The 17,747-nt window shown below is 29.8% G+C and overlaps 1 protein-coding gene across 3 annotated transcripts in view; it reads right to left on the reverse strand.

Moving 5' to 3' along the window:
- The window catches only part of LOC149054191 (uncharacterized), a 282,722-nt gene that overhangs the window by 87,327 nt on the left and 177,648 nt on the right, over nucleotides 1-17,747 (reverse strand). The gene's annotated exons all lie outside the window — the stretch shown is intronic.

Raw genomic sequence — 17,747 nt, forward strand, 5'->3', positions numbered from 1 at the left:
TATTAATATTTTACCAACGCGTGTGTTTTGTTATTGTTTAAAAATTTATTTATTTTTGTGTCCATGGATTTTACGAATTTGTAAAGATTGATTTTCGATTTTGTTGACATTTGATTTAAATAGATATTCGATAAATTTTGTTTTCTAGGACATTCAGTTCTCTCATTATAATAGCGAACATCATGTTTAACAAACACGGTATGCTATAGTAGTAATACATAAACTGTACTGAATATTAAATAATAGATTTGATAAACAATCGAAATAAATATAATACCTATAAAAACCAAAGTCAATAATTATTATGAAGCCTGAGAAATATCAAACACGTGTAATTTTCGTTTAGAAATAAATGCGAATAAATATAAAAGTTATAATATTTGATATTTTAAAGTGCATATCTGGCGAGACTATAGCACCTCTTTAAAAACGAAACACTATTTGTCGTCCTATCTATAACAATGAACGATGAATGTTATCTGTAGAAAATGAGAAAATTTAACGTTTTTTTTTTGGCTCATTAGAATAATAAAAATACGATTTACATGTAGAGCACTTATTCACATATAACGTTGTTGGTTTCTTGGAAAATACTCTTGAGTGAACGCAGTTTCTCTCCGATAAAAAAATAAAAAAACGATGGGAACGTATTATAATATTCTACTCAGGTGCTTCGGAAGGTGAATGGGTGGAACAGCAAGTACATATAGTACAGTAAGGAGGCCAGGCAGACGTTGCACACTAAGGTTTATTATTATTATGATTATAATGTTAGGTTGCGGTAGCTCTTTTTGAAGTGGCTTATTATTATTATTATTATTATTATTATTACGATTATTATTATTATTATTTTTTTTACTTCGTGGGACGAAGCGATGTGGTGGCTTCATTTTGATTCCGAGAGGTTGTAAACAGCAGCCGGCGGTCGGCCCACAGTCAAATTTAATGAAACGCATAACTTTTAAAACTTTAGCCGCCAGCGATATTAAAACATAGTGTGCGTGTGTGAGAGTGCGGTATACCCCGTTATTTATTTATATCAGCCCACTCTCTTTGATGTTATAAAATGCAAATGTTCCCGATGTCTTCGTTAACCTCTCTCGCCCCCGACCTATGGCTCTTCGGAGAGAATAATACTTGTACTTGATATTTATTTTACGAATCATTGTTGAGCGTTTAACGACGATGTTATATATAATATATTGTCATCATATTATTGGTATGAATTATATCTATTATTATTACTATTATGTATGCCATGCATGGTCAATTTGATAATAATTTGTTCGAAAATTAGTACCACGAAAGGTTACCACTTGACCTTTGAAAAATTATTACATGAATAATAATACTGCAGAGCTGTATTATACTTTACGCTATATTTATAGAATAATAAATTGAGTGTATTTTATGAATCTATCTATAAAAAGATCACTCTGGCTGTCGTCTTAGGTACATATTTTTAGTCTGATGACCAATAAAAAACGTGAATAATTTTAATAAAAAGATAATAATATTTCAACAACGATTTAGTAACTTAAAAAGACCGAATGGACTATACGTATATGTTCAATGTGCGTAATTTGTCTGTATCGTTTTTAACGGTCGAGTAGAAATGAAAGTAATTTGTATCAGCGCAAGTCGTTCAAATTACAATAATAACTTATAATGGCAAATAAATAATAATAACAACGATGCAAATCGATATCAAATTAAAGGGAATAAATGTTCGTAATATATTTGGTATATTTGGTACTGCATAAGGGTCCACCGAGTATCATCGAATTCGGTACTGAAAAAGTTTGAAAGGGAGAATTATCGTGAAGAAGAAATTATAATATTATGATATTTAATGTAAATAAACGCGTATACCTACCGCTTTATATTTTATTTTGATTCTGGAATTCCGTTATCGTGTCCGTCCATATATTTTTGAAAAATCCAATACTGTAAAATTATTAATTATGATTCACGACGATAGTCTGTTCGTTTACTTACGATGTGCTTTTTATTTTCACGGCGAATGAAATCATCGTTGCTCCGACACGATATAACTACGGATCCGCAGCGGACAGAGTTGATGCGTTTCACAATAATTATATTCTAATGTTTTCATATCGTACCGCAGCCTTTCGAGAGTAATTTGACTACGTCGAATAAAGGTTAGCTAATTTGCTTAAAAAATAGCTTTTTGTCCGATTTCTTTGATCTTTACGCTCATCGTGTCGCAGTATACTGAATATTCGTGAGCCGAGTTTTGGCATAGTTTGATCGAAATAATAACATACAATTATGTCTATGGCACGCTCTTCTAAAATATGGAAACGGTATTCGTGGCACATGATTAATAAAAACAATAATTTCGCGTCGTCCAGACTCCAATCGTCGTAAAAATTACTCTTCACGTCTCTCGTCTGGGAAAGTTGTACGGATGTATAAGTGTAATGCTAAACCAACACGATTTACGTGGGTGAGTGTACATTATTTTGTAACGAGAATTCATATTATTCATATTCATATTATTATTCTACGGTACCACCGCCGTTAAAAGGGTCCAAAATGATACGACTGTGCGTATTATATATATATGCATGTACTTGTAGCAATAGTATATACATAATATTTGTGCTGTAAGTGCTTAAACAAATAATAAACTATTTATCGCCGACAATAGAAATTTGTATTACCTTAATTTATTTTGCATACACGTTGATTAACTCAAAATGGTCAACTCCGCGTTCTGGGCGAGTGTGCACTGCACACAATATTTATAATATTATTATATGCACACGATGCGCCGTGTACGAGAAGAATTAATAATTTTTGTTCTTTTCTCCTCCACAACGACGTTCGTCGAGACATTCAACTTAACCATCGTCGAATAATGTTTTTAAAGAACCTGGGTAAACTGTGTGTTTTGTTTAAATCGTTTGCAAAAACGCGATTTATGATTATTTTATTTCGTTCTACGTAGGACTCGGGTTTTATGCGCGCGTACAAGCGATTATGATGGTTATTTATTTCGCGCAGTGCCTATTATATTATCACCGAACCATTGGCGATGGGTATATATATATATATATATATATATATATATATTATTCAAATTTAAAAGTGTTAAACAGTTATATTATATAATATTGAGACACAAATCAGTTGTTTGATAAAAACAGTTGATTGACCATAATATAATATGGCTGCGAGCGGTGATAAGAATTATATCACTGAATGATATAATAATATAATACATTTTTTTAAATATTTCATTAAGTTGCCGTCGTCAGTATAAACTATACTTTCGGTTTGCCCACAAACGATATGGTCTAAAATATGAATTATACTTTGCCCATCACGATGGGTGTCGTTTCGGCGTTATACGTTTATGTGCCAAACATTTTTATTTTCCGCATATTGTTACACATTATTATACAATGGTCGTCGGATAAATCGTTTTCACACCGTCGACGTCGAATTGGAAATTGCGGTTTCCGAAAAAAAAAAATATATATCGTTTCGAATTGAAATCTCTGCATCGCATATGCGCATCAAATAAGAACGAATTCATATTATATAAAGGTAATTCATAATATTATATAAATAAGTACAAAACAATATATTATTATTCGTCGAAACTTTTCGGGGCGTTCAAGCTAGGCAATTGACTATATATATACTGTACGCTATCGTACGCTATTCTCTCCTACTCGCTTTCTCTGCCAGCAACATTCGATTCCGACTAGAGTCTGCATATGTACGGACGCATTTTTTTTTTTTATGATTGATAGTTTTCGGTGGCTTCTCTCAATCTTACATGCCAAATATTTCAAACACGCCATGAATATATCATTACTTCAAACTCTCTATATATATGCGATGTATATGGCTTGCGCAAACACTTTTACATTTGTCGATTGTTCTCAAAAAAAAAAAAAAAAAAAAACACCCCACAGTCGGGTGTTTGCGATGCAATATTTTTAATGGGCTTTATACGTATATAGTTTTAAATTTTTACCGTTCACTACAAAAGACGCGATTATCGAAATTCGACGTCTTTTGTGAGTTTCTTCAAAAACATATAATCTTGCACAGGCGCATACAGACATACAGGCGTATAATAAACGAGGTCATGTTATAATCTATATACCTACCGAATTATAGATTCAGATAAAATAGATCAGCTAAATTCGATAACTACGTCGGTCCACACGTGCTTGTTTATTCAACGTATTACTTGTATTGTAATATAATATTTACATAAAACAGGTGATGCAAATGCATGTATAAATGAAATACTAATAGCTTTATAGTTGTTGAAGCAAAAATTTAAAAATAATTCAAGACCAATAAAAAAAAAATAAAATAACAAGTTTAACTCCATATTCATTTATTAGTAGGTATATAATATGGAAATGAATGAATATACAGAATTTGTCTATAATTGATCATATTTATAACAAGAGATAAATTCCGTACCAAATAAATATGGATAATAAAGGTTAAAAATATATTACAATATTAATTATCCGACACATTAAAACATAAAATTAAATAACTTAAGTTATGAAATAAACTAAGCTCCGATGCCGAGGGTATTAAGTGAAAATTTAAAATTGATCAAAAACTCATTAATTAATATTGACTAAGAAATCTGATCACATAACAAAAAGTTCAATAGCAATTACAAAACTTGTTTATTTATTTTTGAATAGTAATTGTTGTCTTTTAGAAATATTTATTTAGCTTACAATAAAATCGGATGAAAAAAAAAAGTGTATCGCATTAATAAAATGCAGTAAAGATGCATAAAGTGTAAAGTTTTTTTTCGGTTGTAGTTATTTCATTTTTTTTATGTGTTTACTTTGAAAAATGAGTTTTTTGACGTAATATAATATTATTTATTTTACAATCGAAAAAATATATATAATTTTTCGATTGAGAAAAAAAATAAATTGAAAAAGAGATTTCAATATTTTAATTTGTTCACCACAAAGAGGATTTTCCGTCGTCAGGGAGACGATTTAAACTAGCCGTTTTTCGTGGTAAAGTATTGACTGGAAATCAGCAGTTAGTGTTGGAAGGAAAGATGGGATTTCGTCCCTATTAACGGCTGGTATTGATACCAGGAAAAAAAATTTTCTGTTTCAAGTTTAATTATAAATATATATATATAGATATAAACTGAAAGGAACACAAGTAAATAAGTACCTACAGGAAATAAACTAAAACTCAATGCATTAGAACTACAAAATTCAACGGTTGAATTTTATGACAGTTCAAATTATATAACATTATATTTTAATCATTATAACATATCCTAGAAAAACAATTATTGGTGTGTTCATTAATAATTATTGAGACACGCACAATATGAGTAAAGTAACGAAAACAAAAATCTTATAAAAATTACACCATAGTTGTAATTTCAGGTGTACAAACGAATGGCGGATAAATGGAAACGATACTCTGGAAGAAGGAGGCTATGAGGAGAGCACGGAGGTAGACGATGAGTGGACGGGTAGGGTAAAAAATTTTGTTTTCTGAGGACCGAAGGCCAGCTTTTCTGGGTGGTTAGCGGCCCTCAATCTGCAGTACTGTGATGAATAGTTTTCACTCATTCCTTGTTTTTGAACAGGAAAAAAAAAGAATAAAAAAGGTATACAAAAAAGAAAAACTAATAGACAATGACTTTAAGATTGTATAAACAAAACTTAGGTATGGGAAAATATATAGAACCTAACCTATGATAACGGTTGTTGGAATAATTGATTATTGCGGTGGACGCTGAAAGTCACAATAATTAGAAATCGTTTGTTTAAAAACGTCGAACGAAACGATAGCATTATTACCATCATAAACCTTTCTCAAAAGTCACGGAAAATTTATTATAAGTAAGAGATAATTAATTATTGTTTCGTTTGTTTTAACTTTTCGTTAATACAGCGAATCTCTCCCGGGATGAACGTCTAATGCACGAATTAATCTTTTTAAACTAAAAACAAATTCTGTACAACCATTTAGTCGATAATATAATATTAATACGCATTTGAAACCGATAAATAATATTCATTATCTAAAGTTTTTGTCAGGTAAATGAGACCCAAGAGACACCATAAATAAATCAGTTGGGTCTATGCCGGACATACTGTTATATAATATAATTATACACATTTAATGCCATTGAATATCCTTTGTTGTTGTTGTTTTTTTTTAATTTTCAACACATTTTGTGTGAATTCTTAAGTGAAAAGTTAGTAGGTACAATAATTAAATTTTGCAAATGGAATTCGAGTATAGAATTAATGATTAACGTAACTCATGTTCTCCGAGATTAACGTCATAATGTTATAAATAAAATTGTTTTTATTTTCGTTGACATAAAACAAACATTATATATATATATATAGGGTAGTTGATTGATCAAACTGGCTTTTAGATTTTTTTCACAATCGGCATGTTAAACGGTACACGCGATAAACGCACGTCCATATAGATTCACGTATTTTCTACACGCTTTAATCCATGAAAACTGACTCAAGAGTGGTCTGATGCAATGCGCAAAATGTTGACGTGACTTTTTCGTTTTTAATCACATGGCGACTATATTGTTATTAAATATATTTTTTGGTATCTCGTCCCCAGCATATTATCATTATGATAACGCGGCGTGATGTATAGGCAATTTAGGAACACGACTGTCTCGGTATTATTTCATACAGTGCTTTAATATAATAATAATTGGACGGATTATATTATTTTATACATTGGAGAAAAATACTAAAATATTATTATCCTCATAAAAGAGCGTATCTAAAATCACTTTACTCAATCCATCGTCCTTCAATTTTCTCTTATGTACAAATATAACATCGTGAAACGTTGTGTCCAAATTTGACTTTATACTATTCAAACTATACTAAACGTGCGTATCACCCGAACTACAATGACCTAACCATATCGATTGAAAAGAATGAAAAAATAAATAGTTTTCATACTCCCAAACCTAGGCACATCAGAATTATTAAAGAAAACTAGAAGTTATTTTTTATAGCAACATAAACAGATTGAAATTCAATTAACAATACAATCAATTTTATTTACAATAATTAATTAACTATATAATATACAATTAACCGTGTGCTAAACAATAAGTTTAATTGTATTTTTTATATTTACAAAAAAGTTACACCAACATATTATCTATAAACGGGTTCAGAATTTAAAAACCAGCGATATAAAAATATTAAATTTGCTTCGTGTGGAATTGCGTTATCGTTTTTATTATTATACGTTTTAATTGTGGCGGAGTGTTGGTAAATAGAAAATGTCAATTTTAATATCCGTATTTATAGTAACATTATTACTTACATTTAAGTGACGAATGCACAGTAGGTTTGTAGGTTTGATAGATAATCAATCGTTAAATGTAAAAAAAAAAAATTGTTGATATTGTATACCGGGCGTGTGAAAATTTACAGAAAAAAAACACATTTAACGCGTTCCCTCTTAAACGAAGAGTTATTAAAATTCAAATATTTTTATACATTCGACGTATGTTCTATATGGAGGGAAAGCGAGACATTTTCTAGAAAATTAACACTGGAGGCGATGATGGCGTGGCGTTCGTAATTCCCCTAGTTTTTACTGTTATATTGCCGCCATTGCAGCCGTTTCATGCACAGCTACAAATAATTATTATATGCTATACAACTATGTATATACTTTAACTCTTTAGTGACTATCCCATTTACTACTACTACTACTACTACTACTACTACTTCTACTTCTACTACTACCACTAAAATTGATACTATTACTATCATACTATATCCCTATTGCTACTGCTACTGCTGAGAAATCTGCTCTCTGCTGCGTTGCGTACACCTCCCCGACACGCATTCCTATTTTAAGCGTTGTTCTACAGTCTGGAAAAAAGCACCGGCTCGTGAAATTGTTCGCCGGCGAAAAAAAAATAGAAAAAAAATAATGAAAAAAAAAATGAATATTAAAAACTCGACGTTGGAGCGCGAACGCTCGCATAAGGGCACCAGTGCGAGTGGGGGATGAAACGGCGAATACCAAGTGTTACCCTGCCACGATCGCTCGAACAAACCCACTCCTACCCCTTTCACCCACCCCGCCTCATCGTTCCTTCCACACCATCAGCCAGGGCGTTTGTGCATTATACCGAAAACGCGCAGAACGATCACACACACGCTCCAACGAAATTTTTATGTCGATGATATGTATCTCGCTCTACCCTACTCTTCTCACCATCCCCGACCTATTCATCAGCATCCGCCACCGGTGTCTTTTTCGATATTTCGTTTTAATTTTTCTCATTCGATATACATATATGTAGGGCGTAGGCCAAATTAAGTCATCTTATCGTTATGCGCGTTAACTGTTTAGTACGTATTCGCTGCGTCGATATGATATTATTATTATTACCTTATATTTTTGGAAACGAGCATGGAACTTCGGTAGGTATTTGGGCACCTAGACAAGCGATCGTTAGAGACAAATTCATCACAATGGGTTCACTTTATTCTTGGCGCAATTATTTAAATGTACACGCCGTAGTTTATGACTTAACAATCGGGACGAGTCGAGTACAGCATAAATGTCCATTTTGTAACCGAGTGATCTCGATCCTTGCTGGTTATATGTTTTTACTATTTAATTATACGCATTACGTTGCTACTTTTATTTGATGCATCACCGCGTCAGTTCGCATTTGATTTTTATTTAGCGAGTAGATTTTTTCGATTTTTATTAGTAATAGTTACGGGCCCAGACATGTAGGATTGTTTACGTGTGTTATACGCCTGTAGTGTGCGTTTTTATTACCAATTTACGATAGCTACCGCCGCGGCTTTAAATATAATATACGATTTTTCGTCGGATAATAAATTTCGATTCCCAATGAAATGGGATATATTTTATCTTCTTGACTTGTTTACCCTAAATTGTATACAATACATTTTATCGCGTAATGACAATAGATATTATAATAATAATATCTGGACAGAGGCCAACTGAGCATTATAGTTTAGGCGTTAAAATGTTTTCAAAGCTATGATATAATATATGACATGATGTATATTTATGGCATTAAATACCCACAAAGGAGTTTTGTTTATAAATAATATTTTATAAAACTTTTTTCGTAAATAATAATAATATTAATTTTGAGAAATTACAAGAGACTGCAGTGGATGGATTAAGTAATGTCTTATTACCTAATATAATATAATATTGTAGTATATATTTGAGATATTGTTTTCTTATTTATGAAATTGAAAATATTTTTTGGTACACTAATTATAATTTAAATTAGATATGAAAAAAAAATTATTTTTTATTTATTTTGTTAAAACATAAGTCTAATCGTGGTTGTATTAAGAGGTTAACATGATAAAATAAAATATGCATAATTTGCAAAAAATTGACGATTATTTCCTCCACTTATCAAAATACTACATATATCATATATGTAGTTAAAATTTAAATATTTTTCACTACTCGACCAACTTTTTTTTAATGTATCGTATAACCTTAAAATTAAATATTTAAAATGTATTAGGTAAAATAATATTTTTATTTTGGGTAATTTTTAGAAGATCTTAGGTAATTTTCACACAATAGCTGAATAGCTGGGTGAGGACGCTTTCTTTGAACTAGATTAACATAAGGTTAAAACATTTATAGTTATTATTACTTTGATAGTCGAAACGAATTAGTTCAGGAAATATGGTTGAAAATATTAATATGTTGTGTGGACACATATTTCCGCTACAGTTTGAAAATATAAACTATGCAACTCGTAACGAACTTTATACATTGAACCAATTATATTTTTAACATGGCAAAATAATAATTATGTTTAAAACTTATAAAACGATATTTTAAACAAGATCTATTATTGTGATAACAATATACTTGATATGCAGGATTCCATCACACTATACTTAAATTTTGTATTCAAAACACATATAAACATAACCACGAGAGACAATTAATACAAATTTGTGAACTTCTTGTGAGTATACTAACCCCACCCTTTATCATAACTTTACGATTTGATATGTGGCACACGAAACTCAAAGTGAACACAGTTCGGAAAATGTATTCCTAGGTAGTAGTTGAACCATTATGACCGAAATTTCAGACTTAGCATACACGACACGTGGTACAGTGTACCTATCCTGCATGTGTGATCTGCTAGCAAGAGACATCAAACTATTTTTATAAAATATGTTGATATGATTGCAGTTTAAATATTACGTTTACAAAGTACTTTCGAAATTAAATTATTTGTAAAATAAAAAAAGATACTATGTGTGGTCTGTGAACTATACTATGAAAAGATAACAGTGTATTAACTATGGTATCATGAAAAACATTATATTATATGGAGAGTAATGATAATTATTTTTTATTCCAGTAAGAAACAGATAATATATCGAAATTATTTTATATGAAGTCAAACCTCAGGAGTAAAAATATAATATTATTGATGTTTCAATTTTTATTCAACTTTAGGTTAGGTTAAAATTTAAAAGCAATATGTTATTTATATTCAGTTGAGTAAAAATTAATTTTTCTGAAAGAAGATCTTAATATTTTGAAAAATATAAATAATATGTATTAGTGTAAATTGTTTTGATAAAATAGGAAAGTTACCAAAAACATAATTTAGTTACAAAATTGAAGTAATTTATCGTTGATATAATTAAATAATAAATATCTATAATAATATGAGTTTATTCGTATACAAACCTTGAGTTTATAATATCTTGAAAAGTAAAACAATATTATACTCAGAGATACTGATCGTTTGTTACAAACTTATAATAAAAGCTTATATTTGATCTAACAATTTTATGTAGCCGTGATAATAATATGCGCGTTTCAAGAATACTTAAAAGTTTGTTTGCAGCCGATATTTAAAACGTAAAATCATTCAATTTTATTTAAAAAGGGAATTGCAAAAGAAAACGTGCTAGCTAATTGGCGAAGAATTTAATTTAATTTTACATTAACCCTGGATTCATTTGTGAGGAAGTTTAAACAAGTTTATGAAAATAATTTCATCGGCGTGCCTATAAAAAAAAAAGTATACGACTAAGGAAAACTTCAGCAAGATATATGAAAAATGTATAAAACTGCGCATAAAAATTTCTTGAAACTAATAAGGTAGTACGATTATTTATTTTATAAATATAATTGCGATTTTCATTCCATTAAAAAAATATTGACAGTCTGATTTTATTATTGTTTTTAACAAACAACATGTCTTAATATATCTTACGCTGAAATGACTAAATATAATATAATACCTAAATGCATATAATATATATATTAGTATTCTTGAATAATATATAAACTAAATGAGTATCTAAATATATGTGTTATATTTATGGAGTAACAATTTATGTAAATACAGCGAAATGAGTGGTTATGGAATAATTCATCAAGGTGGAGTTTTGATTTAGTTACCTATATTTATCTTAAGAGTAAACATTTTAGCTAAATCATTTTGTAGTGGGTTCTGCGCGTTTGTATTGAAAAATATTAATTTAATTAAACAATATTGGCGATTCGGAGTTGGTTATATAATGACATTAATAAAATAATAACTCTATAATCATAATACCCTTTTGGTAAATTTTAATTAAAATGATCGTCAAAATGTCATAAATATAGTATAAGTAATTGTACGGAGATCATAATATTATATTATTTAACTTAAACAAAATGGAAATTATTTTTTTTTTAACTTTGAATTACTAAGTTTATTTTAACCCAAATGGGTTAAAATAAAATGAGTCTTTACATACAATATTATTATACTGTTTAGTGTTCATATAATTTTAATAAATATTCATATTATGTTAATATCTGTTTTTGAGTACAAATAATATTTAAGAAATTAAATAAATAAAATACCAATTCTTGTATTAAAGATTCTAGAGGTTATTTATATAAAATATTATGCAACTACATTAGATACAGATTTATAGAACTATTTGCATTTATTTAGGAAGTGTTTGAATCTATTATTATACTTTCACATTTTATGAATAAAATGTAGAATATTAAAAATAATATTGTTTTCGAATTTATAATTACTAAAATAGTAATAATTTCGAAGTGAATTCGGTTATATTATTGATAGAAGACGACTTAAGAAGGTGAGATCAGGAGAAATATTTTTATAATAATTAATTATTATTCCTAAGTATAAATCAGTATAATATAGTTCATTATGAAAAATAGGTTAACAGTTAATTTAAGAATAAGTTATAATTTAGAAATATTAACAAATATAGTAATATATTTTATCATTTTTTTATATATATTTATTTGGTTTTGTGTATTTTAATTAACGTAACGTTTATTATAAACAATCATTAATGTTTGTTGTTTTTCAATAAGATAGAGTATATTATATACACAGACTACAGAGTTAAGGATAGACACATTCGACCTGGTCGTGTGGTGCTTCATCCAATATTATGTGCATTTAAATTATTTATATTATACCTTCGCAGTAATGATTAATTGTGTAAACGAAATTGAAAAACTCTTTCAAAGTTACATAACGATTTGAACGTCATCTGTACAATAATACAAATTAATCATCGACTAGTTTAACGATATCGTATTATTATACCCCAAAGTACCTATGGCAAATGTTTTCGTTTTATGTGGGTGTTGTGTTTTTTGCACTGCAGAAAATGATATTGTAAAATACGGGAAAAGAACCTGCACCCACCATCACACACAATTTTCGCCGAACCTATTCAATCCCAAATAACATTTTATTACCCTAATGGCGTGAAAACGAGCGAAACTCTAAAACAAAAGCCTCTGGAGATGAATAATTCCGGTAAATATTATTTCTCTTGCATATTGCATATTGTATATAATTTAACCATAATACATACCACCGGCGCATATGCCTTCATTATTGTTATTTCACCTATACGCTCGCACGCATGCACACACACACACACATGTACGTGTACCCGTATGTGCAACTGTCGTATAATTTTATAAGCCTCGGTCGCCTCTCCCCCGTTTCGGATATCTCATTCAGCATTCCACATCGTAAAATAATTCTCTAGAAACTTCCAAGTCTGCCCCACGTGTTGTGCAGTGTAAAGTAAGTGTGTGGCTTTTTTCTATACGCGCGCGCGCGCGCGCGCGTGTGTGTGTGTGTGTGTGATTTTCTCTGATTAACGTCGCGAAGTCGCGTGCTACAAACTTCCAGTAAACGGTACACTAATACATCCGATATATACCTATATACTGCAGTGTTGTAGATGCGCGACTTTAGCTCCAAAAGTTTTGGCATCCAGTCACGATGTACACGCGCGTTCATGATCGACTTACAAACGTTTGTGTATACAAAGAGAATTGGCCAACAGGTGCGCGATGGGTGGGGATGACCTGCAGGGACCACAGCGGTGTGCGAGTTAAAGCACCAATGACGATATGTCGAGGTGGATATGACAAGACATATAATACAGTTATATGGTGAAATGTTTAGTGATTCATTTAGTTTGACACTCGAAATTAGTCAACGTCAATAGGGGCGGAAAATGTTCAAAACAGTATTTCGCAGTTTGATGATGTATTACTGTTGGGCTATGACTTTTTTTCAGTTAATAAACTAATTTAAAGAACACAAATATACAACGATATAAATACGGTATTTGTAATGGATGAGTTTTTTATTTATAACAGTTTTTCACGGTTTCATAACCGATAACAAAAGTTCAAGTACCATTAAAGTGTTGGTAATAAAATGAGATTGTTATTATTCAACACACGTGTTATGAAGCTAACGTTGAGGAGCACAAAAAAACTGTATTACTTGAACGTATAAAACAACAATCATCGATTTCATATGCGGCTCTATTTGAATAACAATAAAATTTTATTGCAAAGGTAATGGGTATAAATAAAAACTTATTTTCAGATATTGAAACATTTCAAGGGTTATCGAATACTATAAAATAAATGTAATGTCCAATATTTATAAGAAGATTAACAACGAATATTGTAAAATAAAACTTTTCAAAGTTTTTGAATACGCTTTAGGTTTATCATAAAATGGAGATGTTTGTATACATATTAGCACAGTGACAATGGCTTATATAGAGTTTAGGATAATTAATATGACAACAAAAGTTTAGGTATAGAGGATCAAACAAGTCAAACAAAATTACTTCAAACTACCAAACTAATTATTACGTCCCCAGGATCCTTTGTGTTTTATTACTACAAAATGTTTAATAAAACCATTTTATTATTATATTATTAATCAAATATAGAAAATTGTTTTAATATATTATGAGTTTATAACGCTTCAAAAATAAATGCATTATATGTTTAATAAACATGCTAATTCTTTGTATAAAAAAATATTTGAAACTATGTAATTTTGTTTGTTACAAAAAAATATCTTTAATTATTCTGTGTAGAGATGTTTACAGTGTTTAAGAAATATTTTAATTGGATTGGTGTAAATATACAGTTTTATTTGGAAATGAAAAAAAAACCGGGGGTGTTGTGGCTGGGCGGATTATATAAGGCGTCGGTTACGACGCGCACCGGCGATGGTTTGAATCCCAAACCTACGGGTGCTCATTCAAAATTCTGCCAAAACATCCACGAGTACCAAAACCAACAGTTCCCTCCCCGACAGTTCCATGGCCTTTGTTGTCGAAGCCTCAACCCCCCATAAAAAAAAAAATAAATAAAAAAAAACTAAAATTTTGTTCAAATACAATAATCAGACTTTTGAATGAAAAAATGAAAATACTATTATATATTTTTAATATATTAACCAAGTGATTTCATTTTCTATCTCAATGATTTTCTTTGCGTATATTTATCACGACAATTATATAATATTCTTGGAAAAATAAAACCATAAATGACTTTCAAGGATAATTAATAATATAATTCTTCTTGTTTACAAGTGTTTGTTATGAATGCATGAGTTTAATTATGATGTCATAGTTTTAATATGCATTCAAATTGTTTCCGGTACATACTTTTAAAAATAAGAATCTATTTTGACCAATTTAAGTCACATGCATAATAATGAATTAATGTAATTTTATTACATTTATTAGTGATCTAATGAATGAAAAATAATATATTATATGTAATTACATTGCTTGAACAATATCTCAGTTAAAATATATGACACCATCAACTCTCGATTTCACAAACTTAGATCAAAGTATATGTATATGACATGTTTGTAATAAAGTTTCAAAGTACCTGTCTACATTATTTTAGATAAATATTGAGAAAGTTATTTTGTATACGCTGTATGGTTTACGAATAAGAGTACATTTAAAGGGTGGGAGAAATGTTTCCAACGTTCGTTTTTAATATGTATTTTGGATGGGGACTTCGAAATGAACTAAGTATTTAGAAGCCTATAATAATTACATATTATTATAGATTATTATTATTATTATTATTATATTATTACAGATTATTATACCTATACGTCTATTTAAATAATTGTTAACTACCAAACAGCAACTTTTAAATCAATTTGATTGTACCTTTAAATTACAATATTTTAACGATTTCATAAAAGTATTATTATCCCATTAATAAAAAAAAATATTTATAAAATGTTTTAACGGTGTTAAAAATAAAAACAATAGTATGAAAACTTTAGGTGTCGAGGAGATCTAATGGCAAGGTTCAATTTATCAATGTTAATTACCACACTAATTATTAGTTCATAGAAATAATGCTCCAATGATTTCTGTTGTAATAATATTACGATTCAATCATTTTATAATATTTGCCTGAACTTTTGAAATTATTGTACAAAAGAGAGCTTTTTTTGCTTGTGGAGATTTTGATTTGGTATTATTTGAAATAGAAGACGAGAAAATAAATATAATAAGACCAGTGAAAACAAGGAGGTGAAAATGAAATGGACTTTGGATGGAGGATTAAACAATAGCAATGACTGAAACGGTCTTTCGTGATCCTATCTAGAAAACTATCATTTCTCTGGAGAAAAAAATGTACGTAAAGCACGTTCTAAGTTTCTCTTTATTGTTTTCTTTAAACGAACGTGTCTAAATCTACTTTGAAGAACACGTGAAACGTTACCGTGAAAGATAATGGAATTATAAAAAAAAAAGTCGTCCTTTCGACAACATTACATCTGTGCCGTCTTTAATAAAAACAAAATAGCATTTTAATACCCACCACATGGTCTATAATAATAGTCAAAAGTATACTGTATATAGTGAGTATTATCAGTATATAGAAGTTACGGTGTTATTACGTATTATAAAAGGGTAGAACCGAAAAGGTTTTTAAGTCCAAACAATAATATTTCTTGGTGTTTGCGATATATATTATTATATAATACGCAATTCAACTGAATATCAAAATATCGCGATAAACAACAATTTATATTCCATTTTAGATTTATATGAATTGATAAGATTATTATTATATTAGGTTTATTGTGAACGCACAGACGCCATCGAACGACGGAAGAATGAAATTGAATTATCCAATTATTAGAAGCGAAAAAACGTTTTTTTTTTTTTGGTAAGGAAAACTTTTCATTTTCGACTTTAATTTTTTTTGTTTTTCACACAGATAAACAAAATATACTTCATGGATACTATAAGATAGTGTATAGAAAGTATAATATACACTGTTTAGTTTTTGTTCCACTTTGTTATGATCTCGTGTCTTGGGGAAAAATGTTGATGGAAGTATTATATATATATATATGTGTGTGTGTGTGTGTGTGTGTGTGAAGTTAACAATAATTTACGAGTTGAGGAAACTTTCACGCTCCAAATATTATCTCCGTGGTATGTCGACCCTTTTTAGATTAAGCGAAGACGAATTTAGCAGTCAAAATATTCGTTTGTGTCCGTGATTTATAAAATACCGAGAAAACTTTTGTGTGGTATAATATCGTGGTATGCAGTATACACCCTTGGTTATAACATAAAGAAATAGCGAAGCGTCTCCAGCGGTCATCGAGGGATTCGCAACGCGGCAACTTAAGAATATTATTATGTCAAGGATTACGAAGAAAGTTGAATGGTTCCTGCTACATGAAGTTACTGAAAAGTCATTACGTAATTAAGATTTATAGTCCGTAATGAAAAGAGAGATAGAAACGCGACCGGCGAACAATGTTGATCTAACCCTTTTTTTTGCGATAACACAAACTGTTCGATTGGAAAATAATATTATGCTGAGTCTTAACGTAATATTATCGATCATAATGGCCCTACGGCTCACGGTACACGCAAATCAATCGTAATTAAATCGAAAGTGTATTAATTATTCATCAAAGAAAGTTATTCGCGGTATTGTAGTCGCGAAAGTCGGATTGAAGTTTAATTTGAATTCATGTTGTGTATACTCTGTGACAGACTAACGTTAATCTAGGGTTATTGAAATTTGTTGCATTCTTGATTAATTGATTATACGAGTTAATGAGAAAACGTTAATTAAAACATATTTTGTACGCTCGACTTTGCACTGTAGCTATATCGTGGGTGAAACTTTTTCGACTTTCGACGTTATTGCCGATTCGCAATTGCTTTTTTTTTTCTTTTACAAGGATAAAAACTAAATATGGCAGGCGAACTGTAGCTATAAAATAATTAAACGCGATGAAATATGATGGATTTGGATTTTTAGATTACCTATACTACGGGGTATTC

Source organism: Diuraphis noxia, unplaced genomic scaffold (genome assembly GCF_037042655.1).
Source record: "Diuraphis noxia isolate RWA-SAM2 unplaced genomic scaffold, SU_Dnox_SAM2 contig0009, whole genome shotgun sequence".
NCBI classification, from domain to species: Eukaryota; Metazoa; Arthropoda; class Insecta; order Hemiptera; family Aphididae; genus Diuraphis; species Diuraphis noxia.